This window comes from Asterias rubens, chromosome 10, assembly GCF_902459465.1.
Source record: "Asterias rubens chromosome 10, eAstRub1.3, whole genome shotgun sequence".
In the NCBI taxonomy this organism is placed as follows: Eukaryota; Metazoa; Echinodermata; class Asteroidea; order Forcipulatida; family Asteriidae; genus Asterias; species Asterias rubens.
Window position 1 is genome coordinate 16,586,665 of NC_047071.1, and position 27,295 is coordinate 16,613,959.

General features: G+C 36.7%; 1 long non-coding RNA gene across 1 annotated transcript in view; it reads left to right on the forward strand.

The window, feature by feature from the left end:
- The first annotated feature begins 376 nt into the window (after positions 1-376).
- Positions 377-27,295, forward strand: part of LOC117296171 — a 36,269-nt gene continuing 9,350 nt past the window's right edge. The window contains exons 1-3 of the long non-coding RNA XR_004519719.1: positions 377-464; positions 12,180-12,599; positions 20,094-20,150. This is a non-coding gene — a long non-coding RNA (uncharacterized LOC117296171). The remainder of the gene's footprint in view (positions 465-12,179; positions 12,600-20,093; positions 20,151-27,295) is intronic.

A 27,295-nucleotide genomic window follows, 5' to 3' on the forward strand; every position in this document is an offset into this window, starting at 1 on the left:
AAAAAAGGTTAGGCAATTAAAAAGAGACCGTTAGCATGGTTCGGTTTCAAAATTAGGACCGTTCACAAAAATGCACTCTGTCAAACCAAACGAGGGTTGAGTGAGTTATTTTTGCACTAAAAGCAACCATCTGGACACTGTATACAAGCGGGCAACTGATTTTGCTACTTTTACAACGGTAGCAAAGCAGTTACAACGTGTTGTAACTTGATATCGCTAATTGTTTGCAGACGATATCTTCCCTTTAAAAAGTTAAGTATGGTACCTGGAAGTACCTACACGGTTAAGTAATACAGAACGTGAGAGGGGGTACGAACAAATAAATTCCCAAAGCGCGCCACAATTTCGCCACTTTTGCTAAAGTTGTCTGCGCTGAAGTGTGCGCAAAGAACGGGGCTGATTATTCGGTGAAGTTAGCCCGCAAAATATATTCCAGAGACTTTGTACAATGTAAGAGATAGATGGTAAGTAAAATCTGTTTGCTTTTTCTTAAATGTATTCAGGTTTTTCAGGCCTACTCCTAGTAGTAGTAAGTAGTAATAGTATTAGTAGTTGTTTTGCAAGTGAGGGCAAGGCACGTGATCAAACAAAAAGGTCCACCGAATCACAATTTATTGACTTGTATTTAATCATGCTGGGGATCGTAAAATGTTTGTATGAAACAGATTTGCTGTTGCCAGCTATGTATTTTTTATATCACATTGTTTGAGCTTTGCCGAGTTCTTTCGTGTCCGAAATAGAGCACCTACAGCGCAGTGAACTTGTGTACAAATTGCTTACATTGCTATGCAAAGTAAGTAGTCATGGTAGTTGTGCTGTACAGTGTCACTCGCATAAAACGAACCCAGAGTGTTCAAATAACTTGCATGTACTCCTAAATGTTAATAATAGCGAGTGGCATTTTGCTACTCTATAATATGATGACTTGAAAACAACCCCATGGGTTATGAGGGAGGTTGAATTATATTGTATGTAAAAAACAACACTTACATTGAGAAATTAGAAACATTTGCAATTACAATTAGGCCTATCCATATCATTACTTTTGAGGCACTGCCATCTGTATGTTCAGCTTGTTCGGCAATCTGCATGTTTTGCTCATTGTATAAACAATTCAGGGCCAACAAACATTTTGAGCAAGAAGCTTTTTGTTGTCTTTTTTTCGCTCAAATTCAAGCCCTGAATATTGATCGGTGCTTGTTCGATTTCTCAGGTTATTTTTAATTCATTTGTAAGCATTTGCAGGCCTGGAATTACACTGAGGAGGCTTTGGCCTCCATGGCCCCTGGTCTGGCCTTGTTAGCGCCCCCTTCAAAAGTGTCCCATAGACTTTCAGATTTTACATAGAAGTGACCTTTGCAAAATAAAAATGACCCTGCCCTCTCAAATATAAAATTCAAGGCCTCCACTACGGTCACCGGTGCAATATCAAAACTTTTGTGTTTTTCTATGCCCTACAAACCCATTTTATTACAATGGAGTATGGTTTAATCAAACGACAATGGACACAATGAATTAAATTAAGTGCACAATGCACAAAGTCAAGCAGCAGATGGTCATGGGCAAAGCTTAAAACATTGAAGAATGTTACATTTTGAACATATGGCCCAGGGTCTATTTGCTAATAACAACATTTCCCAACTTCTTGTTCCAGTCACTATTATTCATTTTCACAGCTTCATGCATGATTACTTAAATGTGTGAGTGAAAAATATCACACTTTGGTATTTCCCTATATGTGTGTATCTCCCCCATGTGCATTATGTGCATGCATGATTAAGGCATATAGTCTGATAGTAGGCCTTCTTTGTACTTAATTTTGTACACTATTATTATTAGTTTTTCAGAGTGAACCTATTGTGTTGGAAGAGAGCCCGAGGTCACAACATTACACTAATTATCTTGCTTCAAATTGCCTTTATTGCTTTGTGTAGTTGGTTGTGGTCCTTTCTCCATGTTGGAACTCAGTAAAATTTCAAAACCCACCCCCTTAAGAAGTCGACTAAACTCATCTTATGAAGCAAGTTCAATCATGGAGGAAGGAACTCCATTTTCCAATACTGTACTTTGGAAACTTTGTTTTGGGGTGATGCATGTACAGAATATATTTGGTTTACAAAATAAGTCAGTAAATAATTTCCAAAATAAAACAAAGACAAACAGATTGATATTGTCAGGCCTGGAATTTCATCTTCGAGAGGGCAACACCTTTATCATTTTGTAAAGGGCATTTTCCATCCATCGAACAATCTTTGAGTCTGTGTGAAACTTTTGAAATGGCACAAAGGCGGCCTCATTGTGATTCTTTGCCTGTATCATAAAACAAAACTAAAAATAGTATTTTTAAAATGAAGATAAAGTTGTCAAATGCAAAGCATGCAATATTGACATCATATTTCAAGCATGCACATTGGATGATATTTGGGTTTTTTATCCCAGATTTCACACAATTCTGTGCATCGTTACTTTGTTATTCTTATTTAAAAGGTCAGCATGAAGATGATGTAGTTTCTTATCAAATCTAGTTCACACTAGCACATCTGGAAGGATTTAAAAATACTTTTATTAACGTCATTTGTACCACAACACAAAATTTAATAAAGTGATGTACTGGATGCAGGGTGACAAGCCACGTAATCTGTTCAATCATCAAATAGCATATTTAGCTTGGGGCAAAAGGACAATCCAAAGACTTAACTCTACTGCCTGTTCTTCTCCAAAAATGCTATTACAGTTTGTTGTTAACATGCTAGGAGTTAATGAGCTTGTCTGGCTCAACAGAAATTCTATACCTGTGGTGGTCGTGTACTCGTGTTTTGCTTAAGGGGGCAAACAGAAAATACCTATGAAAAAATAATTCCATGCCTAGAGTGACTAACTGTTGTTAAATTAAAGATGCTATGTCAGATTTTTTGCCCCAAACATTAAAAAATAGATTTTTTTGAGTGAATGGTGTTTCAAAGAGTATCACCCGCTCTTACAAAAAAAAAGTTTAACTTTTACTTTTAATGATCAGGAACCATGACAAAAACTTAAAACGTTTCTTATAAAACACATAAGAATTGGTCACGTGATATATAATAATTTTGAGCATTTTGTTTCACTGCTACTAATAATTGGCGGACTTTTTCGAGCAATGGCTCAAATGAAAGCTTGTAACTTTCTCGACCCCCATCAAAATACCTATTGAATTTTAAATCAAAATTTTTGGGTCAAATCGGCAAAAAATCTGATATGGCATCTTTAAAGGCAGCTGATTTATAGGCACGGGATGATTTTGGCAATTGTCAAAGACCAGTGTTCTCAATTGGAGTATCCCAACATATGCATAAAAAAATAGGGCTCATTTGGTCATCAAAGTTGCAATAAAAACACCCTTGTTGCATAGAAGTGAGCTTTCAGATGCCTGAGAAAAATGCTCTTTCTGTAAGACTACCTTACTTCAGGGGTTGTTTCTAACAAGGTTTTGTATTATCAACAGCCCTTCTGTGCTCTTTGACAAGTAAGTTTTCATGGTCATGAAGTAATTACCAAAGGTGGGGTACCCTCTATTTAAATCTAGGTCTATCATACACACTTTATTTATGTAGAATTGAGAGAATTAGGGTACAAACTATTGGGACATTAATTTATTTCTTTGGAAACATTGGGACTATCTCCAATCTTTCTGTAATTGTCTTCCACTAAACCTCATACAACACTACAAACACTCTCTATAGCTTCACAGCTTTACAAAGTCTATTAATTTTGGTTTTTACTTATAGTGTTAGCACTGTATACTCAGTACTTTCCCGAGTCCTGTGAAAAAATATCACGTAGGCATGTTACTCGGGTTGGATTCAAACCCACGACCCTTGCAATTCTGCAGTGTCTTACCAACACTAGACTACTGAGGTAGCTAGAGGCAGTTCGAATGCTATGTTCGAAAACTATTTACAAAGTTTAATTTTCCTCAAAGTGCCCCTACAACCAGAGGAAAATTGCTGTGCCCCTTGAAGAACAAAATTCAAGGCCTTACGTACTTTCATTTACAGAGTTATTAAATGGGCGGTCACACACAACCAACATTCCGATCTATGCACGGCAAAAACTGTTCACGCTTGTAAGTTGTAATGCACGAACGTAGAGGGCGCTCTGTATTTCTGATTTCCGGATCCCACAAATGATCTTAGAACCAAGACTACAGAGTTATGTGCTAGAGGGGTCAGTTTTGACAGGCATGGGGCAATACAAATATAATCCACTTTTTTATTATCATCATACTGAAAAAAAGCATGCAGAGATATTTCTTCATTATTACTTGGTGATACTGCTAGTGCCAATTGTTATGGAGATATATTCTATTGGTTTCAATGCAACTGCAATATAATACTATACCATGAATAAAATAAAGTTCATGCACATGCCTGCTGTACTATTGAACGAAGACCTTGCTTTGATTGCGGATTCACATCATGAATGACCCAAATTGACTTTTGCTGAAGTGCAAAAGCTTGCCACGCTAGAGTGCAAGAGACACTTTGATTATACACAGGTGAACGTACCATGTGCCTGAGATTGCTAATTTTTGTGCATGTATTTACAATTGTTAATTTTGTATAATGAGTCATGTTCTTGTCATATTTTGAAAGTGAAAGAAAAAACACATTTTCAGATACCTGGGAGAATGGTGTGGCAATCAGTCATGGTTTGTGCACATAAGGGGCTTTGTATCTCCACCGATGGATTGTCTTGTCTCCATTTAATGACAGCTTAATGCCTCACTACACCCAAGCTTTGGAGAGAGCATCCCCTATAGACTTAGTCCTATTGGGAGGACCCACATTAAACATTCCAACGATGTGTAAAACCCAAAGAATCTTAAGGACTAAGTTTTTGTATCTAGACTTGCACTTTTTTCTGGTTATACAGTTCGCAACTTAAGTTGTTGACTTGGACTTGATGAGTCATACTTGAGAACCAAAAATTTGGGAACTTGGAACTTGATTTGTACTTGACTACAATTGACTTTAGACTTGACTTGGTTAAGACTTGCCCTGAAGGAGTTTAGATTTGACCATAAGCACTTGAGATGGTTCAGTATTGGCTTAAGACTTGTCTCTTGGGACTTAAACTTACGTGAGACTTGGCCGAGGCCGATCTCAGGGGTAACCCCCCCCCCCAAAAAAAAGGGACTCGGTCAGAAAATCATGAACACCAAGTTAACTCAATCAAGGTTCTTTATAGAACAAGGGCTAAAAACAAAGTCTACAAATCTCAGCTTTTCTGTAACCAAAACTTGTATTGAACATTGGCAAATTTGGTTTTTCTCATGTTGTGAATTGTGTGCTGATCCTGTTGGGGAAGAAAAACCTACTCATTGTATCAAATATAAGAAATATCCAAATCAAATATAACCTAGAGCTGTCAAATCCAGAACCTATATTGTTAAAATATTAACGAGGCAGATTTCCAGCTGTAACTGGGGTAACCCAACAATAGAGCAATCTTTAGCAGGCCCTCTGTGCGACTACTCCTCCCCCTTTTAAGAAGCATCTCTAGACTGTCAAAATTGTAATTGTAGCCCAGCAAAAATGCAATAAAATTTGCGAGATGACTCTCCATCTGCTTTCAGGTGAATTCTCTTCTCGAAAAGATTACCGTGAGGCGTACATTATAACTTAAGGAGATTGCATTCTGCACATGAATCATATATGACTTCTTCAAGCCTCAAGTGGCAGTTTTAAAGTGCATTGCCATGTGGTGGTCATCAAATTTTGATTAGGCGGTCAGATATCACTGACAAGAGATGCCAATCAAAATCAATCTCAGCGTGAAGTCTGGGCTTTCTCTATGGAATTCAACTTTAACCTTGAGATTTTCTTTGTGCAATGGATACAATAGGAGGGAATGCTACATCTGCTCCCCCCCTTGTTTTTCTTAATAATAAAAAGAGGTTAAAATATAGCGCCTTTACAAAAAGAATTGAAAGTGATGAACAGAATAAGATGCGAAACGAAATACAAAGAAGGGAGTTACAAGAACAACACATCTTTAAGACGTTTCCTGAAAATGGCGACAGAAGGGGTATTCCTGATTTTAGAATTGCAGCTTCGATTCAAATATATTTAATTGTACAAAAAATACTCAATCAGGTTTTTCAATGTTATTCATCACCTATGTTTTTAATATTCAAAGGGTTCACTGCATTTATGTAAAATATGAAGGGCCCAGGGGTGGTCTTATATGACTCACCTCCCGTTATGCTCGAGATGAAACGGCACAGTATGTAGAGAGAAAATGGAATTGGCGATAATTTTTTTCTTCAGTTTTTTTATCTTTGAGGTTGAGTTTATGGTCCCTTGTGGACCCTCAGTGGAAGATTCTCAGTTAGCTATTCTAGTGACGAAACAGCAATTAATAACTGTCATATTTTCTGAAAGACTCCAGAAACCTTGTTTTTATCTTTTGGAATTAGCAGACTGTCTCTGGTCACAGAGAATGTGTAGGTGGTGCTGAAAATTTTGAACACTGAAGATAATCATAAATTGACTTCTCACATTAGAGAAATAATTCCTGCACGGTTGGCCTGGTTTTCTCCTTCTTATTTTTTTCAAAAGGTCTGGCACAATAAACCTTTATTATCTTCTCACCATGTGCACACTGCATGTACAAAATATCAATACTGATTGCACTTTGTAATTTGGCCTGAAAACTGAATGGTCGGTCTGGATTGTGTTGGGTGTTTGTTTGTTTTTTTCTTTTATACTTTGCCAATAAACCTTTTTATTTTATATTTTTTGTACATGCACTCAAATTAAAGGCAGTGAACACTATTGGTAATTACTCAAAATAATTATCAGCATAAAACCTCACTTGGTAACGAGTAATGTGGAGAGGTTGATAGTATAAAACATTATAAGAAACAGCTCCCTCTGAAGTGACGTAGTTTTTAGAGAAAGAAGTAATTTTCCACGAATTTGATTTCGAGACCTCAAATTTAGAATTTGAGGTCTCGAAGTCAAGCATCTGAAAGCACACAACTTTGTGTGACAAGGGTGTTTTTTTCATTCATCTTTGTCTCGCAACTCCGACGGCCAATCAAGCTCAAATTTTCACAGGTTTGTTACTTTATGCATATGTTGAGATACACCAAGTGAGAAGACTAATCTTTGACAATTACCAATAGTTTTCAGTGTCTTTAAAAAACAACTCTACACTTTAAGATTTGTTTTTAATAGATGTTAGTTTTGCATCGGGGATGTATACTCAGTACTTTCCTGAGTTAAGTGAAAACAAATCCAAAAGGTAAAGCACTTGGATGGGATGTGAGTCCATGACCATTGCATTGCCAGAGCAGGTGTCTTACCACTAGACCACCAAGTTAGCCCGGTGGCAAGAAGACAGCTCAAAACATATGTGTTAGCAGTGGGTACCGCAAGCCATAGATGTTAGTTTGACATCTCGGATATTTGGATGGTCATTAATCCTTTGAGTATATACCAATTAAAGGCAGTGGCCACTATTGGTAATTACTCAAAATATTTATTAGCATAAAACCTTTCTTGGTAACGAGTAATGGGAAGAGGTTGGTAATATAAAACTTTGTGAGAAACGGCTCCCTCTGAAGTGGAGTAGTTTTTGAGAAATAAGTAATTTTCCACGAATTTGATTTCGAGACCTCAGGTTTAGAGTTTGAGGTCTCGAAATCAAGCATCTGAAAGCACACAACTTCTTGTGACAAGAACGTTTTTTCTTTCGTTATTATCTCGCAACTTCGACGATCGATTGCGCTCAAATTTTCACAGGTTTGTTATTTTATGCATATGTTGAGATACAGCAAGTGAGAAGAGTGGTCTTTGACAATTACCAATAGTGTCCAATGTCTTTAAAAACAAGTCTCATACAAGAGAGTTCAATGAACTATCAATTTAAGTTTAACTTTCTTAGAAAAAGTACAGTCCTGCTTCTATCAGCTCTATGTACTTTTAATGAAGATTCTATCAAATCAACTGGGATTTTTTGATGGAGCAGTACAGCTGTGTGTGCAGGCATAGAACTTTCCCTTGCTGTCTACTCACTGAATTTACAGGTCTGACAGTGACCAAATGAATCACAACAAGTAATGAACTGGTAATTTGAATTTGATATTTTTTGTTTTATTCACAGTTGAGTGTCTTTTTTTTTCATTTGGCTCAATGTAGGTCTGCAATGTGTTATCACACATCAACGTTGATGATTACAAATAGCTTGTCTAGCTAGGGTATACTCTCAGGCAAGGAATAACATCTTTGAGAGTGCAAGACAATTTTCACTTTGCAAAGGGTTCTTCTATTGAAAAACTTATGGGAAACTTTTGAGGAAGCACCAAGGCCAAGACTAGGGCAACAGACCATGGCTTCTGTGTGATCCCTAGCCTGTAAATTGTACATTATATCTGACAAGAACATTTAGAGTTTGCATTTAGTCTGTACTGTCATTTTAATTGATACGTTACCCCTACCCCCAAATAATACCCTCAAAGGTGACTTTCAATCCTTATTTATTAGCCATCATCTAGGCCTATAGAGCTCCTTTTTCAGACTTAATATTTCTGACCTTTTACCATAAAAGTGTAATCTGGCAATTAAGAATTATCATAGATTTACAGTGAAATATTTTACTGGCCCCTTATAGTGTCATCACCACCTCATCTGCAGGTTTGCTACAGAAGAGGAGCAATTGAAGACAACATATATAATCTATTGGTGTGTCATCGAGGTTGCTTCATTTGTTTGTGGTGACATGCCCCACGTCTCATCACCACCTTCATGTTTTCTTTTTCGCCATGGCAATCACAAAGAGACTGACAATACATAATCGGCTGGGGGGGGGGGGTCAGGTTTTTTCCCCCTTTCTGTTTTTATTTTTGGTCTGGGACTGAGACTGGAACAAAGTTAGTTGGGCAATTGTTGTTCAAACTGAGAAAACTCAATTGGCTGTGTTTGTGGTGTAGTTTTATTTAAAATTTATTTGTGTGTGTGCCAGCTACAGGGAGGAGAGTGTCCTGGACAGAACGTTGTTTCTTTTAGGAAATTCAGCTGTAATAGCTGATTCAGCTAAGCCATTTTGTTGATTTTCTTTTTTAAAACTGTTCATTTGCTAGTGTTTTGGGGGTTCTTTCCAGAGAAAATAAGTCAATATCTACCAATGTTATTACAGTGTGTTGCCCTGGCATTGTTCTGCACTAACTTTCACTAAGTATGCATCAGCCCAGATGTTGCAAATTGAGCTGGTTTTGTAACATATTTCTTCCAAGGAAATTTTTATTTTGGAATACAGAAGAAAAAATACCATATAAAGAGAGAGATAGAGAGAGATGTTTAGAGTGGACAGGGTTGAACATTGTCAGCGAAAATTACAAATTTTGATGAAAAAAAAAATCACAAAAAGTATTTGTTAATGGCAATAACAGTGTGAGGATCGTGGTTGGCCGTTGTAAATGGTACTTAGCTCAGTCCATTAACAAATGCCAGCCGCCAAGCTCCTCAGACTGTTATTGCCAGTGCTAAATGATTAAAAAAGCAATATTATTTGCTTCTCATCATCTCTTTGAAATCCCCAATTGCAAATAATATTGCAGATATAACTATGCATGTAGTATCTCATTATGAAGATGGGTTAGAAACAATCCAACAATCAATTGCACACTCTTTAAAATCTGTTGCATTTATCTAAGTGCATGCAGGGTTAATGTACTATAAAGCACTGGAATCTACTGGTAACAATACATTGCAGTGGACTGGGCAATTCTCTCAGGGAAGCTGACAAGAGTCAGAAATTGGCACTTACAATGTTATGAATAAAACATCTTATTAGTTGCAATTTCCCTGTACTCTCTCATGTGGTGTGTAGGTGTTACTTTTTATTGCCAAATTATTCAACTACATAGTATATATACTCAGGTTGCAAAACTTGTGGTTGTTTGTTTGTCTGTTTGGTTTTTGTTTTCGTTTGTTTTTTTAAATAGTGTTGAAGGAAACAAAATGACTTACAACTTTTTTTTGAAACATTTAAAAAAAAAATAATAATAATAATAACAATACAAAATATATAAACAAACAAAGCTCTTATTGAGGTAAAATCTCTTTTCACTTTGTCTAGACATGTAGATAGATATAAGATCCACCTCTTATCTCATTGACCAATCATAACCATGGAAATGTACTCAAAAGTGAAAGGTTAAAATCCTATTCTGAAAATAAATGTCAACTACAGTGTCTACAATAATATTTGGAATATTGCACTGTGTGTTTTGTGTACGGGTACCGGGCAGAGAAAGACACATGTGTCATTCACGCTAACCACTTGGACGCTGTTGATAGATAGTAGCTATGGTGGGCGTATAGGAGGTCTATTTGGTGCATGTAATTGTTACTTGACCTACTCTACAACTGAGTGACAAAATAGTAGTTCCATATAAGCAATCAAGAACAGCCGTGTTTGGTGTAACATTATTCAAGCTTTGGCGTTTATATTTTTGCATCACACAGGGGAAATTGAAGTAGAAATTGTTCAGGAAAGTCACAAGGATCGAGAACACACCTGTCTTTTCCATTCCTTTCGTATTTCAATGCATCGGTTTGTTATTTATGCCTTCTTTACTGAATTCCAAGATCGATAGAATAAAAGCTTGATCTCATGCTCAATGAGCAATCAAGAACAGCAGCATTTGGCGAATACCATTCCTCAAGCTTGGCCTTTAATATTTTGCAACACAACCAGGAAAAAGTGTTCAGGAAAATCACAAGGATTGAGATTGTATCGTACAAAGAGAACCCACCTGTCTTTTCCATTCATTTCTTTATGCATCAGAATGTTATTTATTTCTTCTTTACTGAATTCAAAGAGCAACAGAAAAAGGCTAAATTAATGGTTATTTCACCTACACATGCACAGTCATCAATTTTAATCTATTCATGATTTTTTATTTAGGAGGAAGGGGTGGTTTTGCCCGGGGTTCGGCTGAAGTGTTCCCCACATACATCGTGGCTTGGCTTATCTATCTCAACTTGATTCCACACAGTACGTAGGCCTACATAAATTATCGGGTGCATCAATCGTTCTTGAATTTGTAATTCCAATGAAGCAGCGAATCGCCTTTCCCTCCCTCTCGTTTTCCACCCTCCCTGCCGGCTCATCAAGATTAATCACTATGAAGAGACCCATCACATCAATCATTCCAATCAGACAATTCTTGCTCTTAATAAATGGGATCTTATGCTCATGGTTATGTATGCATGTTCATCTTCTGTCGTGCTCGTTGAGGTGGTACATTAAAGGCGTTACACAGAACCAAAAAAAGGTTAACTACATCATTGATGAATTTTAGTCTAAAGCTTTTTATGAAGTTAGCCTTCTGCTAGGGTCAGAAAGTCAGGCCATTAACCGTTTTTTGCATTTGTACCATTGGTCCTTCTGGTTGGTTAGCAGTTTGCAAAATTCTATTTTCTGATTATGAAGTTCATACAAGAATGTTTTTGTCAGTTAAGAATGTTTGCGACTATTTTGTCAACTCTGCCAATCCTGTACAATACTGTACAATAAATCGTTCTCTTTGCCTCGTGATCATTTAGTGTCTGCCTAAATAGTTGGCTGATAGATGAGGTTAATAACAATAATGTTTGGTTTTTTTTGGCACATTTTGAGAAGATGAGGGTGAGTCAATGTTCCAATGTTAATTTTATTTCCACCTATCAATATTAATCAATGTCAAAGTCAATATAAAAACAAAATACAGAATTCCACAAATTGTGTTCTTTGGGTTCTTTTAATTAGAAAAAGTCGTATAGAGCTGCAATGTACTAATTAAAAATACCTTGTCACTTTGATTTTGGTGATGTCATGCTAACAAGTGTTTTTGAAACTTTCTGAGAACAAACACAAAGTGACCACAAGTTAAAGAAATGAATATGATCTATCTGCCTTTATTTTCCATTTCAACTTTGTTTCTATATTCACCAAGCAAAAAGTTCAAAATCTAAAAACTATTGGTTAATATTAAAAAAAAACTACTCAAACAATCTTTAGCAGTATTTTGTGAATGGTTGATCATCTATTTCATTTCTCAAAATACAAAATCATTAACCAATGAAGCCTGCAATCATTGCAAGACAAAAATATTTACTCAAAGTTCTAATTTTCCCCTTTCTTTCCTGCAGACTTTGAGAAAAGTACAGACTGCCACCCACAGAGTGAAAACAATTCCTACATAGTTCCTTTAACATCCTCCCTGAGTTGGAGAGGATGTGTGAAGCGTGTATACCCCGGAGGCAGCAGCAGCGTACGCTCCGAAAAAGAAGTTCATTTTCATCATCATTGCAGTGAAGTGAGCGTGTGAGGAGGTGTCACACCGTATCTCCAGTCGGCAGCGCTATCGCCATCTGGGCATTAAGCATGCGTCATACATTGTCACGCTACACATGTGTACACACAATCGGTAAAGCTCCAATGACACTGGGAACACAACGTTGCACCAAGGTATAATCATCTCATCTACATTCAGACAACCTGAGAAAAACATTGGTGGGCTTGACAGGTTTTAAGTGGGGAAGGAACACCGAATGCAGAACAATTAACAGGTATGACTTTTTCTTTGATTTGCGTGAAATTAGTTGTTAGTTTTGTATACATTAGAGGGTGGTTTAACACCCTGATTGCTGTAGTAGATGCAGGTGGTTATCAGTTTGTTATTGTGTCGGCTCACTCGCCTTTAACGTTAGTAATTTGCAGAATTCATGAGTATATGAAAACAAGTGTGAACAGGTACATATATTAATGTAGCTTCAAGGGTTATTTTTTTGTTTTAAATTTACCTTAGTCTTGTTTTGTTTTTTCTTCACAAAATGTACCATGTTTTTAAAATTAACACTGCACTTATAGGCAGTGGACTCTATTGGTAATTACCCAAAATAATTATAGCATAAAACCTCACTTGCTAAAGAGTAATGGGGAGTGGTTGGTAGTATAAAACATTGTGTGGAACGGCTCCCTCTGAAGTGACGTAGTTTTCGAGAAAGAAGTAATTTTCCACAAATTCCGGGACCTCAAGTTTAGAACTTGAGGTCTCGAAATCAAGCATCTGAAAGCACACAACTTCGTGTGACAAGGGTGTTTTTTTTTCTTTCATAGTTATCTCGCAACTCCGACAACCAATCAAGCTCAAATTTTCACAGGTTTGATATTTATCCATATGTTGAGATACACCAAGTGTGAAGACTGGTCTTTGACAATTACCAATAGTGTCCATTGTCTTTAAGTTATCAAATTTCTGTGCTGGCTGTGGGTTTTTTGTTTTTTGCATTTTAAATATTTTGTCTGTTGTTTTGCTTTTTGCCTTTTTAAACCTTTTTTGAATCAAGTTCTAATTAATTTGTTGATGGATTTTCTTAACAAATCTTCTCAAATACAAATGTTTACACAATTAATGTTCTTTATCTTCTGTGGTTTTAACCTTTTTATTTTTTATTTTATTTATTTAAACATTACATTTGTACAGCTTTGTTGTTTTGTTATTTATTTATTTTGAATCTTTCTAGTAATGAATCCAAGAGATCCTAAAAGCAACTCAGAAGCCCTGTTATTTGTAGTCCTGAATATAGAGAAAATCATGATAGAAAAGGTCAATAGTTGTGGGAGGAAAACCCCCCAGATAGGGAAACCCATGAAACCAGGTAAAAATTGAAAACCCAATCCACAAGTCCCTGCAAAAGTGGGATTTGAGCCAGGGTTCACAGGGGTGAAAGGCAGGGCAAGACCAACAAGCCAACCTGATCCTGGAAATCAGTGAGTTACTTTGTTAGAGGCCACTAACAAATTTTTATTGACAAATTTATTTCTTTATTTATTGTCTGAAACTGTTTCGATCCACCAACCCCAAATTTAGATTTGTAAATATAGAATGGCTTCATAATACAATCCATACACTGAAGATAAAAGAAATGCCTCCAATGAACCAGATGTTTTAGATCAAAGGTCTCCAACATCATTAGTTTTCTACAGGGCCTAATACAAACTAGTAGGGGAGATGTTTAGATAAAATAAAAAGTGGTTATTTCATTTCACAGATTACATTTTTTAACATAGACTATTCTTTTACGTTTTAGTAAACATCTCTAGTTTTTGTCACTTATCAGTGAACACACCAAGCATATTATCACTTGACACTTTCATCCAAGTATGACACTTCATGAAAGTAAGAAGTTTTGTTCGAGATATTATTTACAATAACCTGTGTTCCACAATTCTAATTCTAACTCTACTGACTAGCACTGACATTGATATCTGAAGCAGTAAGGATAAAAAATCCTTTAAAAACCTTTTCCTTTTATTACAAAGTGATAACTTGCTGACCACCCCTGCAACAAGTGAGTATTAGTTTTTTACAGTGAGCGTCATAGCCGTTTTGCATTTTAAAGTTGAACTATTCATTAACTCTGACAAACTTTGATTTTGCAGTGTTGGAATTGAGTGGAAACCCCAAACAAATTTATTCATTTCAATACATTTATTTCAATGTTGCCATAAAGTTACATTTGTGTACATCATTAAAGTTAATATACATGGTAATGAATAAATAATGGCAAACCACAGATGAAGTAAAGACAATAACAATTTACACCGAAGTTGAGTAAATAATCAACAAACAGGACAACATCTAGGCATAGGAGGGTGAAGCAAGGCTTTTTTATACAAATAAACTGACTAGGTTTTTATATTTGCTTGTATGAAGCTTTATAAAAACAAAGAATTCTGCTTTGGCTCACATGTGTTTTGTAGTTATGTTAGAAAATTAGAGAGTGTATTGATTTCTTAGTTGAGAAAATCACTTCCCTTTTTGTAAAAATAGAAGGTGCATTTGATTTGGTTGGTCTGTGAAGATGCAATAGCGCCATCTATTGGCCACTGGTGTACATTTACCGGTAAGTTGGATTTCATGGGTGATATGAAAGCTGTGGCTTGCACCAATATGTTCTTCATTGTCACTTTGTGAAAAACATGTTTGGTTCCTGGCCGTACATTCTAGTAGCTTTGGTAAGAAATTGTAGGTCTCATGCTGAACAGATGGATAAAGAAATGACTAGTAACTTTACAAACAATCTGCAACATAAATTTGTAGGACCTGAGAGAAGTTAATTGTCAAGAAGTAGAATTCCTTAAAAATGGGTTTCCCTTTTTTTCCCCGAAAAATCTTGGTTTCTTTCAATTGTTGATTTCTGGCAAGTTTTCACCCCGTGTTTCAACCTGCTTGACTGTTGTGAGCTTTTTATCTGCAGGATTATTAGACTATTATCATTGAGGCTTTTACAAAAGTAAATCTCTGGTCAAACTAAAAAGGTAACTGTGTAAAGGGGATAGCGCCCTCTCTTGTCTACAAAGTTACATTTGGGTTGTTTTCCTAAAGTAGTTCATAGGTTCTGTGTTGTCCATATACATGACAGAGAAAAAGTAAATCTAAAACTAGATTTTTTTTTAGTGAGGATTTGTTCCCTGTGCAGGTCTTGAACTTTGCTCTTGAAGGGCACATCAATTTCCTCCTGGTATTGGGCATTTCTATGAGGAAAAATGTTAATTTGTATTGGAACTTTTCAAAGTGTACCACAGTAATTGATGTGGGTGCCTGTTATTTTGACTTTCTGGAGTCGACCAACTCATCTGCAAAAGGAACACCTCAGTAAAAGTAATTTTCTTCTAGCTGTAACTCACAAACCCCAACAAGATAATGAGAAAACTGAGATGTGGATTTATTTTCTTATAAGAGATTGTCTGGAACTGGTTGCCTGTAAATTGACTTGTGTGACATGGCCTTGGTAATTACAATAATGTTAACTGCTTCTTTCAATGTTTACTAAACACAATCTCAAACTTTAAGCGAAAACCCAATTACAACATCTTCAGGTAAAACATTCTTACAGCAAGTTGTATTCAGGTTGAGTGAATTGCCTTCCTTTGTGTCTATTCAACCTTTGTATTTATCCATCTTGTACATTTGCTTGTTATGGTGCCAATTAGGCAAGGCTTACTTTGCGCCTCAGGGTAATGACCTAGACTGATGTATACAGTTTTTCTATCCTGTTGTTGGGGATTGTGATAATATTGTGTCAGAATTGTTCAGGGACAAGTTGTTCATTGGTTATTGGTAAGGGATATAATATACCTGGTGATGTGAAGGACTTGTCTCACCAGACTAGAGGCAGGATATGAAACCTTTAAAAAAAAATAAAAGAAACACTTACAGTTTTGTTTTTTGTTAATACAATTGTTGCTTTAATGCTTTTAAAAGTAAGATAGACTGCTGGTGTGATGAGAATTGGACTTTTGATTTAAAACTTAAAACAACCTTGTGTTTTAGAGGATAATTGAAAACAAATTTTGGCTTAACAATGAAAATTTACTTGAGCAGGTCTTGTGACCTCCAGAATATATGCGAACGCTTTTACTAAGCTTTTACTTTTATCTAGCCCTAATATCTTTGTTCGGGGTGCCAGTCAAAAGTGGCCTAGAATTATCCATACTAGGACTCCTATATTTGGAGCGTCGTGGCAGTTTACATAGCAAAATAAGCGATGACAAAATGATCTGTGTGAGGGGTATAGGGCTGAGTTAGATCTATAATTTGCCTTGGTATATTACTATACAAAATATCAGAGAGATAGATTATGAAGAATGGGGTCTCTCAAGTAAAAAGGAAAATATCAAACCATCACAAAAGTATGTCAAACAAGCGTTAAAAACTAGGACTAGAAAGTGCATGGTCTTGTCTCCAGGAAGTGTTATCTTGACAACTGTGCCAGAGTCAAGTTTTTGGCAATCAGAGGTATAAACATGTTCAGGAATGAAGTGCTCCATAACTGTCCCTGTATAACATCAAAGAGCCTTAAAGGCACTGCACACCTTTGGTAATTGTCATGAGACCAGTAGTCTCAATTTGGTGTATCCCAACATACGTATGAGATAACAAATCTGTGAACAATTTGACTCAATTGGTCATCAAGGTTGCAAGAGAATAATGACAGAAAAATACCCTTGTGTGCTTTCAGATGCATAATAAAAGGCTTGAAGTCTTATAAAATTTGAGTGAGAAATTACTACTTCAGAGGGAGCCATTTCTCACAATGTTTGATATACTATCAACAGCACTCCGAGTAAGTTTCCAAGTAAGTTGCTACTGGTTGTTTTGAGTAATTACTAATAGTGTCCAGTGCCTTTAAGGTATTTTTCCTGATAGGTACTGGGCAAGATAAGGTCAGATAGGGTCACTGGGGTCATTCTCATCACCTGAATAAGGTCAGTTACCCCCCATTAAGTCTGTCTGTCAACTCCTATTGTTTTGAAGCTCTAGTTTAGAGCTAATGCCTGGAACTTGGGAAAACACTTGTCGTGTTTATTTTTGGTGAGGTCGATTTCCGGACTGGATGATTGCTGTTACAATGCAGACTCCACTTTTAAATTTTCAGTTCTTACTTTTTGTGCGTTATATTAATTTAAAAAAAATTCAATCACAGACTTACTTACTTAGCATTGGTGGAGGTGGTTGGGTAGGGGAACGCTTAAAGGGAAACCTATCCCCAATGCTGGTCAGAGAAGCATACTTCAGAAGCTTTGTGTGTGGATGACTGTGGATGGAATTGTAGTTTAATAATGTACACCTTATGAAAAACCAATTTTCACATCATAAAGAGCTAGCTTACTGTGTGCACTTGTGAATAGGCCTAAGCCAGGACTAAATGCAGCATAATGTAATGAACCTGGTGCTAGTGTCTGCATACACAAAATATTGTAGGTGAACGTTTTTATTGTTTTTTTGTTTTTCAGTGTGAATGATTACATTTATTATATTTGGAAATATTTAAAAAGCGGTTAGATTTTAATTATTTGGCTTTACTTTACAATTATAAGTGGGTATATCTTTAAAAAAATATCTGTAACAAAATATACAGAGTGAAAGATAAAGTTTTTTATTAGCTTTTTTATTACTGTTTTTATGGATAAATGACCAATCTGTTTGCTGGTTATATTATATTCATGTTTGTTGACATTTAAGATTTGCACATTTATGGCCAGTTTTTTTATAAACATAATTTAGAAGCAATTAATCAGCCATAGCAAAGCATGTTTCCATTTACAATGCAACTCATATCCTCTGATTCTTTTAAAACGTGTTTCCCATCATGTTTATTTTTTCACCTTAAAAAAAAATGAAATTATGCAATATGAACAAAAATGCAGATATCACTGCACAAACTACCCCGAGTGGTGACAGTTTTTTTTCCAAATAACCCCACGAGTTTAAAAGCCATTATACACTTTCGGTACAGAAAAAAAAAAGGTTCACAGATTTACAAATAATTTACAGGGTTTACAGAAGGTAATGGTGAAAGACTTCTCTTGAAATATTGTACCATGAAATGCTTTACTTTTTGAGAAAACAATAAAACAATATCAATTCTCGATCTAGTGAGAAATACAAATTTATTTTAGACACATGTCATGACACGGCGAAACGTGCAGAAACAAGGGTGGGTTTTCCCGTTATTTTCTCCCGACTCCGATGACCGACTGAGCCTAAATTTTCACAGGTTTGTTATTTTACATATAAGTTGTGATACACGAAGTGTGGGCCTTGGACAATACTGTTTACCGAAAGTGTCCAATTGCTTTAAGATACTCTCTTTGTCTTGTCATCAGGTGGCAGTACACACTGAAAGCCCACCATTCTGAACATGCTTTTTCCCCTTTTAAAAAGTGCATGTTTGTTTTCATAATTTCTGCTTTACACGCATTGTCAGCCAGCGCATGCTGAAGAGCCTTTGACTGACATAATACTCTGCCTTACATTACTGAGGTAATGGAAGCTGGTGATCCTGAAAGCTTGGTGTTTATAAGGGGAACAGACAGACATAAACTGTGATAGGGGAACTGTCATTGGTGGAGAGACACTAATTTGGTGATTACCTTGTTTGTTTGTACTATTAAAAACACCCTCTCACTCAGTAGATGGATGCTTGCTGTCAGTGCTGTAGTTATACAATACATGCATGACATGTAGGCCTAGCCTGTACACTGTCCAGGTGATATTTAGGCCAAGTAAAAAAGAATACCAGTTGATCGTCCAGGTTTTTCCAAAAAGAGGAGGATGAGGACCTTTTTATTTTTTATATAATTATTTATTTCTTTTAAAGGTGGCCGCCAAGCATTTTAATTTAAACTGGCCACCAATTCTTCAGTTTTAAAGTCACCACTTACTTTATGTAGTTAAAAGTTCTTTAAAGATTAGTAAGTTGAATGAAAACATTTGTCTTAAAAAAACAAATTGTAAAATGAAAAAGGATAAAAAAGGATGCAGCCTTTAAAAAGGAGGAGGGACAGGACGATCAGCTGGTATTTCTTTTTATTTGGCCTAAATGTGAAGTGTGTCAGGAAGTATTCCCATCAATAGGGCATTTCCTGAGAGGGCAAATGCCCCCAGGGGGGACTAACCTAGTGTTTATGGAAAAAGAAAAAATCATTTAGAAAAGAGACAAAATAGGATTTGGCACTAATGCATCTTCAAGAGGTTTTTTTAATCAGTCATCTGTGAATGGAGGGGTGTTTTAAAGGGACCTTGCTGATACAATAGGAGACTTTCTGGGACGATAGGTGGTAGCAGACTTACCGGGTAAAGCCATTGTTCTCAGAATTATGCGTATGTTCAGAACTACGTAAACAATGGAAATTTACCCGGTAAGTCTGCTGCCACCTAGCATTGGAAAGTCTCCCATTCTTTGTGTGCAGGGGGGTCATAAGCCGATCCAGATGTAAATTAAACAGTAAAATCTAGGTATTTTGATAAATATTAGTACAGTAAATCTGAATGTGTTTTGGTCTAATAATTAATTACATTCTAATATTGGACTGCAGTTTCTGACAACTTTAATTTAGGTACAGCGCCGGTTTTTTAATCCGGAGGTTATTGGTTCAAGTCCCACTTCACTCAATTTTTCTTTCAATTCAAACCCAAACTTGAATTTTTGAGGAGCAAGTAATCTACTTGATATCATTTTATTTCTTCTTAATTTTTTGCATTAATCTTGCAGGAAGAATTGTAACTTGAAAGCCATTCCTTTGGAGCAGATTGGAGATCTGCAATGACGGTAAGTAGTAAAATCTATGACTGATTCACAAAAAGATGTCACTGTTGGATGATAAGAAATCTCAAATTAGAGGTTTGCCACTGAGAGAAGCATTTCTTATCCAACCTTAGAAAGTCTGGGTTCCTTTACATTGAGCCGGTATCCTAAAACTTACTCAAAGTTTGATCCTCGGGGCCAATTGTAGATGCACTCTTTGTCCAAAACATTTGGCTTACAACATCTTTTCAATCACATTATTTGTATAACTAGCCCAAGTCATACATCCACTCTTAGGAATAGGTCTAGGCCTAACCCCAAATTTATATTGATTCCTGTGAGTGGCGGCTATCCGCTGTTGGATGTCAATAGTACAAAAAATGTAAAGAAAATACTTGGTTTACACAATCTTAACTGTCACTCACTTTCCTTAATATTTTTTACTTATTCCATAGGGTTGAAATTAAGGTTATTATCATCTCTTTAATTCCATGAAGTGGAATGCTACAAATGTTTAGATTTCAACTTTCGGTATGAATATCTTATTTTTATTTCATTTATTTTTGCCCTGGGGGAATATATTGTGTCGGGTCGTACCGCAAATTGTTTGGCTCAAGTGTATTCGATATTCCTCTCGGGCTGCGCCGTCTACAAAGGTGTTAAAAGGGTATAATCAGACTTCGAGCGGTATGAGCACTTTGAAGCAGTAGGCTAATTACACCATGTAGTAATATTTTAAGTTCCCTGCAGTATTAATGTACCCGGTTTGAGGGACAGCCAATTAAACAAACTGATCTGGGCCCAATTGCATGGCTCTGCTTACCAAAGTATTCTCTGCTTACCGAAGCCATGTTAGTGCATGATCCATTTAAGCACAGAATTCCATGGTAAGCCATGAAATTGGGCCCTTTATGTGACTTGTAACTCCAAGAAAATAAGTTAGACAGGAGAATTTGTCTTAAGGGTTGCCCCTTTCATGATTAATTTATTGCCACAGCTACGACTTGTGAAACATGGTGTTGTTTCAACAACATGACAAACGATATGTTGTATATAGGAGACTGCGCTATTGATTAACCCCAATAGCTGTCATATAAGCAGATATGATTTCATCATAGGGGTCAGGGGTCGGGCGGATGATGTTTCCCTGACATAACTTCACCACACCATGTTCGTGACACGAACATGTAACATTAGCAGCTGAGTGACAGGGCTCATTTGTTAATGTGTCAGCTTTGATCTGGAATGTTCACCTCCGAAGGGTCGCGAGAGTTCACTTTATTATTTTATTTCACAGACGTGGAAGAATCTTCCGTTTGTCAAAAAGAATTCATTTTTAAATTGGACTTTTTTGGGGGTCAGTTTTATGAAGATTATTGTGGTACAATTAGTGCTTCTCGTGCATTTAAGATCATTCACTCTGAATGTTCATCTAGTCACAATATTAGTAACCTGCTTATTTTTTTCAAAACTGAACAAATTATAACAAAAAAGCTTGGCTTCTACATAGTTTTTAACAGAATATCCTTCTTTTTTGTTCAGCCAAACATTATTGTTTCAGCCAACAGCTGGTTATGACTTTAACAGAATATTTTAAACTTACAAGCAAAATTCAAGCAGCTTTTCTCAATATATTTAGTAAATATGTATAAACGACATATCGAAAGTCACTTATATTTTTATTTCGAGCATTAAATTCAAACAAGTAAGGGCTGAAGAAAGTTAACACGACGTTACCGTCATAGGCTAGCGGCTGTTAGAATAAAAATTAAAAAAAAGACAGAATGACAGAATGAAAACTAGGTCTATCCAACAGTGCTGATGAAAGACTCAATCCCTTCGCTAGATTCAGCCTAGCAGGGGACTAATTCTGGATTAGCCTATCCTCAGGCTTTTAAATCCAGATTAGGGGATTAGCAGAGATATTTTAGAGGAGTGGTTTCAGTGGCATATCTGTGGTAAGGTGTCAGAGTTCATTTTTGGTGCCGCATGCATAAGCCCTTTTCACACAGGAGCAATTTAGCAAGAGTCCCTTGCTAAATTGTAGCATGGTTGTAAAATTTTACAACATGTACCTTGTGTGAAAGAACAACCATTTTTTCTACTGTCTAAGTTCTCTTGCAAAATATTGTCAAACATTGCTACATTTTACAACCAATGCTAAAACTAGGCAAGGGACCCCAGTTAAATTGCTGTTGTGTGAATATCACTATAGTCAAACTTGTAAAGTGGAGGGATGTAGGTCGCGGCAAATTTTCTTACAGTTTTTAAGTCATGCAAAACTCGTTTCTTTTTTAATCAAGGAAATCTGTTTCAAATTCAGGAAAACAATTTGTGTTTTTCAAGTTTCTATAACCATAAATGTCAACAGTGAAAGGCTGTATGATAAGACCTGCAATTTTATTTTATTTTTCTACTAAAATTCAAATTGTGTTTTATTCATGTTTTTGGGGTTTTTTTCCGTTAAAAAATTAAAATGGCATGCGTTTTTCTTTGTTTAACAATAATTGTTCGCTAGTTTTAGTGTATCTGATTAATATCAGTACATTGTTTACAATATTTATGTCCACTCTTACAACTTTATGGCTATTTTATATGTATGTATTGTAAAATCAAAACTATCACTGAAATGTTTGGAAAGAAAAAGTTGTCACAGGATTTTCACCTTGTACTTTAAGGACAAGGTCAACAACAAAAGCCCAATGAGCGACCTAAACAAACTTAATCTACCGCATCTAATGAAAGTAATTCAATTACGGTATCTTAACAAGACTTTCCAGAGTCATCATCCACCAAAGATTCGGTTTCTCTTACCGCTGAAAAACAAAAAAATTAGCCCTGTAACAATGTTTGGAATAATCTGCCTGCAAATACTCATGTGTGAGATCTCACAGTGACAGGGGAGTGACAGGAGGTGTGACAACTGGGGTGATACTCCCCGGGGGGTACCTGGCACAAATAGGGACAAATAAGGGCGTGGAAGGTGGAATTTCCTATGTACGACAGGTGCAGACATACCAGCGGAGTTAGCGAGCTGTAAGAAAATAGCATGTTTCTCGGCATGTTCTAAGAGGTGCTAACTGGCCGCGGCGATTTGTTGTTTTGTGCCTGGCACATTTTTCCGTAATTTCATTTGGGTGGAGGATGAGGGAGGTCCAACCTACGTGTTGTGGGAAATGCCTGTAATGCTTCGCGGGGTCCAATACTTGAGGTCTGAGATTTTTGCGGATTAACCTTTTTGAACAATGCCCTATAAAAGTAAAAAAATAATAAGAAGTTGTGCTGAAAATTGTTCAGCCTTTAAAGAAGTTTGAGAGAGAAAACAATTGTTGGCAATGGACAGGAAGGCCATGATAACAATTGTACAATTTGAACTCAGGGGAAAGATGTTTCAATTTTGTGTTCTTTGATTTCATGATTTCAAGAAAAATCTCCTGAAATTAAATGATTTGTGCTGTAAAAAAGTCCCAAAGAAAATGTGGTAACCCCACTACTGCAAATATTGTTTCCATTGGCATTGTATCTCTTGTGTTTTCTGGGGGGAAAAAAACTTTCTAAAATATTCTCAAGAAAGCTTTAGGAATCTAGATGATTGAAATAGCCTCATAACTATACTGAGCGTTGCTAGCTCTTTAATCACTCTGAAAATTTGTGGGTGAGTAAAACTAGAGCTCTCCTCTTGGCATAGGTGTAACCCCCTCTCCTAGAAATGGTAGACTCCACTGAAAATAGATGTCTTTTGATTGGTTCAAGTCTACTTTAGCTGTTCTGTCACGGACCCTGGCTTAATAACCATGCAGCAACTAGTTCTTGACAGACACCGAGGGCTGTTGATATGAGATAATAATGTTACCTTACCGTATCTGACCAGTACATTTTTTGTCCCTTCACCATGGTCAAGTCCACACACCATGTTTTGATTTGGGACAGTGGTGTGACAGGTGAGGTATGTCCTAATTGGTAGTGGCATTGGAGCTGTCCAATATGAATGCTGGTGGGAAGATAGGCCCTACCGTTTGGGTCAGAACTGTACTGTTAAACTATTTAAACTGAAGATATTACATGTTAAGGAGATGGGAAATGCCATCATTTCTTTGTTTGGTGGTGTGTTTTTCTGAATGCATTAACAAAACATTTTTGAAAGTGTAGGATTTTGGGGACCAATAGATTACATGTTTTCAATAACTTTTTGAAAAGACAAAATCATCTTGCACTTGTCAGGATTTCCATACATGTCTTTTTGTTTCCACTAGCTAGTAGGTAGAGTTTAAATCACTTTGTTATACCAATTTTGTTGCCTTTATCATCGGATATTTCTTCGCAGTAATGTTTTAAGAGGGAGTGAATATTGGTCATATTTGGTTTGCAGTGTATACTTGGTTTGCGGTAACAGTGTGTCAGTGTGTGTTTACTGGTAGTTTAAGTTCTTTCTTTTGAGAAATTGTATTGAATATTGTACATGATAGAAATTATTTTGATCTATACTATATAAAAATCTACTAATAAATTATGTGCTGTAATCAGCAAATGCACTTGACTATATGGAGAGTGAACACTAACATTTTGTAGTGTTACACTATTAATAGAAGTGTTGTGTGTGAGATGATAATTAGATCCAAATGCCCCCTTCAGGGCTTCTCCGGAATGCACCCCTGTTGCCCCCACCACCCCCTCAAGGTTGAGAATACAAATATCTGTTGTCTTTGCCAGGTATTGTGTTGCAAGGTTAACAAACATCTGGGTTTGAGTCAAGGTCTTGGTCCGCTAGGTAGCCGAGTAGCGACAAGTTCTAACATTCTTGGTAACCCAAACAGCGAAGGTGGTCTGTCTGGCACCTTGCCTCTTGGTCTTCATTACTATTTGTGTTGTTGTAATGATGTGCATTTGAAGCTGTAAACTACTAAAACATTGACCTCGGCCTAGCCATACATAAGTTCAAAGCTGAGTTCCCAAACTTTGAGTAGGTTTTATTAATCGTGAACTTTATAAAAGTTAGTTTTCACATGATTACAAACACAATACAAATGCAGTTTGAATTATGGCAAATTTAACGTCCAAGGGTCCAACAATTTAATCGGTCCAGGGGTCGATTTCACAAAGAGTTAAGACTAGTCTTATCTCGAGTTAGCAAGATTTTCTTGTCCTAACTTAGGACTAGCTATATGATTTTTGATATCTCCTAGGACTAGTCCTAAGTTAGGACTAGTCCTAACTCTTTGTGAAATCCACCCCTGGACATTGCTATAGGGTTTAGAAGCCACAGTGAAAAAGCTTCTGCCTCCATGAATGGTTAAAGACAGTCGACACTATTGGTAATTGTCAAAGATTAGTCTTCACAGTTGGTGTATCTCAACATATGCATAAAATAACAAACCTGTGAAAATTTGAGCTCAATTGGTCGTCGAAGTTGCTGATGCTTGATTTCGAGACCTCAAATTCTAAACTTAAAGGAACACGTTGCCTTGGATCGGTCGAGTTGGTCTTTGAAAATCGTTCTGTAACCGTTTGTTGTAAAATGTATATGGTTAGAAAGATATTGTAAAAGTAGAATACAATGATCTACACAAATATGCCTCGAAATTGCGTGGTTTTCTTTTTACCCTGTCGACTAACACGGTCGGCCATTTATGGGAATATTTTGACTCCCAGAAATGGCCGACCGTGATAGTTCGCGACGTAAACGGAAAACCGTGCAGTTTCGAGTGATACTTGTGTGGATCATTATATTCTACTTTTAAAACATCTTTCTAACCATATGCATTTCATAACAAACGGTTTCAAACGCTTTTAATAGACCAACTCGTTCGATCCAAGGCAACGTGTTCCTTTAAGGTCTTGAAATCAAATTCGTGGAAAAATACTTCTTTCTCAAAAACTATGTAACTTCAGAGGGAGCTGTTTCTCACAATGTTTTATACTATCCACCTCTCCCCATTACTTGTAATTACGAAAGGTTTACGATGATAATTATTTTGAGTAATTACCAATAGGAGACTTTCCAACGCTAGGCGGCAGCAGACATACCGGGTAAATTTCCATTGTTTACGTAGTTCTGAACATGCGCATAATTCTGAGAACAATGGATTTACCCGGTAAGTCTGCTGCCCTCTATCGTCCCAGAAAGTCTCCCATAGTGTCCACAGCCTTTAATGGGGTACATTGTCTCCCCTCTTAGTGCCTTCAGTATCAGTGCATACTCGGGGTGCGTAAATTGAAACATTTCAGCTCCAAGGATTAATACTGTTGAGCCGGGATAGTACAGTGACATTTCTCAAGCAGATATTGTGCTGCTTTTGTGCGTCGACAACACCATCGCCTGAGTTATCACTCTTAATCTTATTTAATGCAACCTTGGGGAGAGCATCAAGTGAGCGTATGTACCCTACCTCCAAACGCAAGCTGGCCTCCTCTCCTCCCCAACATTCAGGAGTGTAATCTGGTTGTAGCTTATAGAACATGACAGTAGCATCAATCATTATGGATCTCCTGCAAGCCCTCTGTGTTGATGAGTTTGGTATTAAATCCTTTTGGAAAGTGCTTTGCTTGATAATTGAGCTACGTGTTGGTATCATTGAGGATAAAATGGGAGCATAATACACGTGCATGCAGGCCGGCAGAGAAGACCCCTAAAACATTCCCTTTTTTTAATGTAGCGAAACACATTTTTCAGGCCAATTCATTGTAAATTTGGACAAGAAAACTGGAAACAGTGAAACTCTGAGGAAAACACAATGAAACCAAGTGAGGATAGCGAGAAATGTATATCTTTATTGAACAAGATTTACTGATGTGGACAGGGTTTTCAGTTCAGTACTTCCTCAGGGAATATCAAAGCTTTCATTTGAGTCCAGGGTATCATAAATACTTTTTTATTTTTGACAACTTAAATGTTTGTATTGATGTGAAAGTGCTCTCGTGCATTGACAGCCATATTCATCCCTTAAAAGAGTACAGGTCTAAAAGCAAATGTACACTTGACTGAAAACACTTTATCATTTAATTTCAGCACCTCAAGAAAAAACAAGGTTCATAACCAGGGCCCAAATTCATGGCTCTGCCTGCCTTCGAATGGTGCGCTTACAATCACTTTTCTCTGCGTGCAAGGCAAGTGCCTAGCAAAACGTGCGGATACACACGCGCTCAAGCCAAAATTCCCTGCTAACCCATGA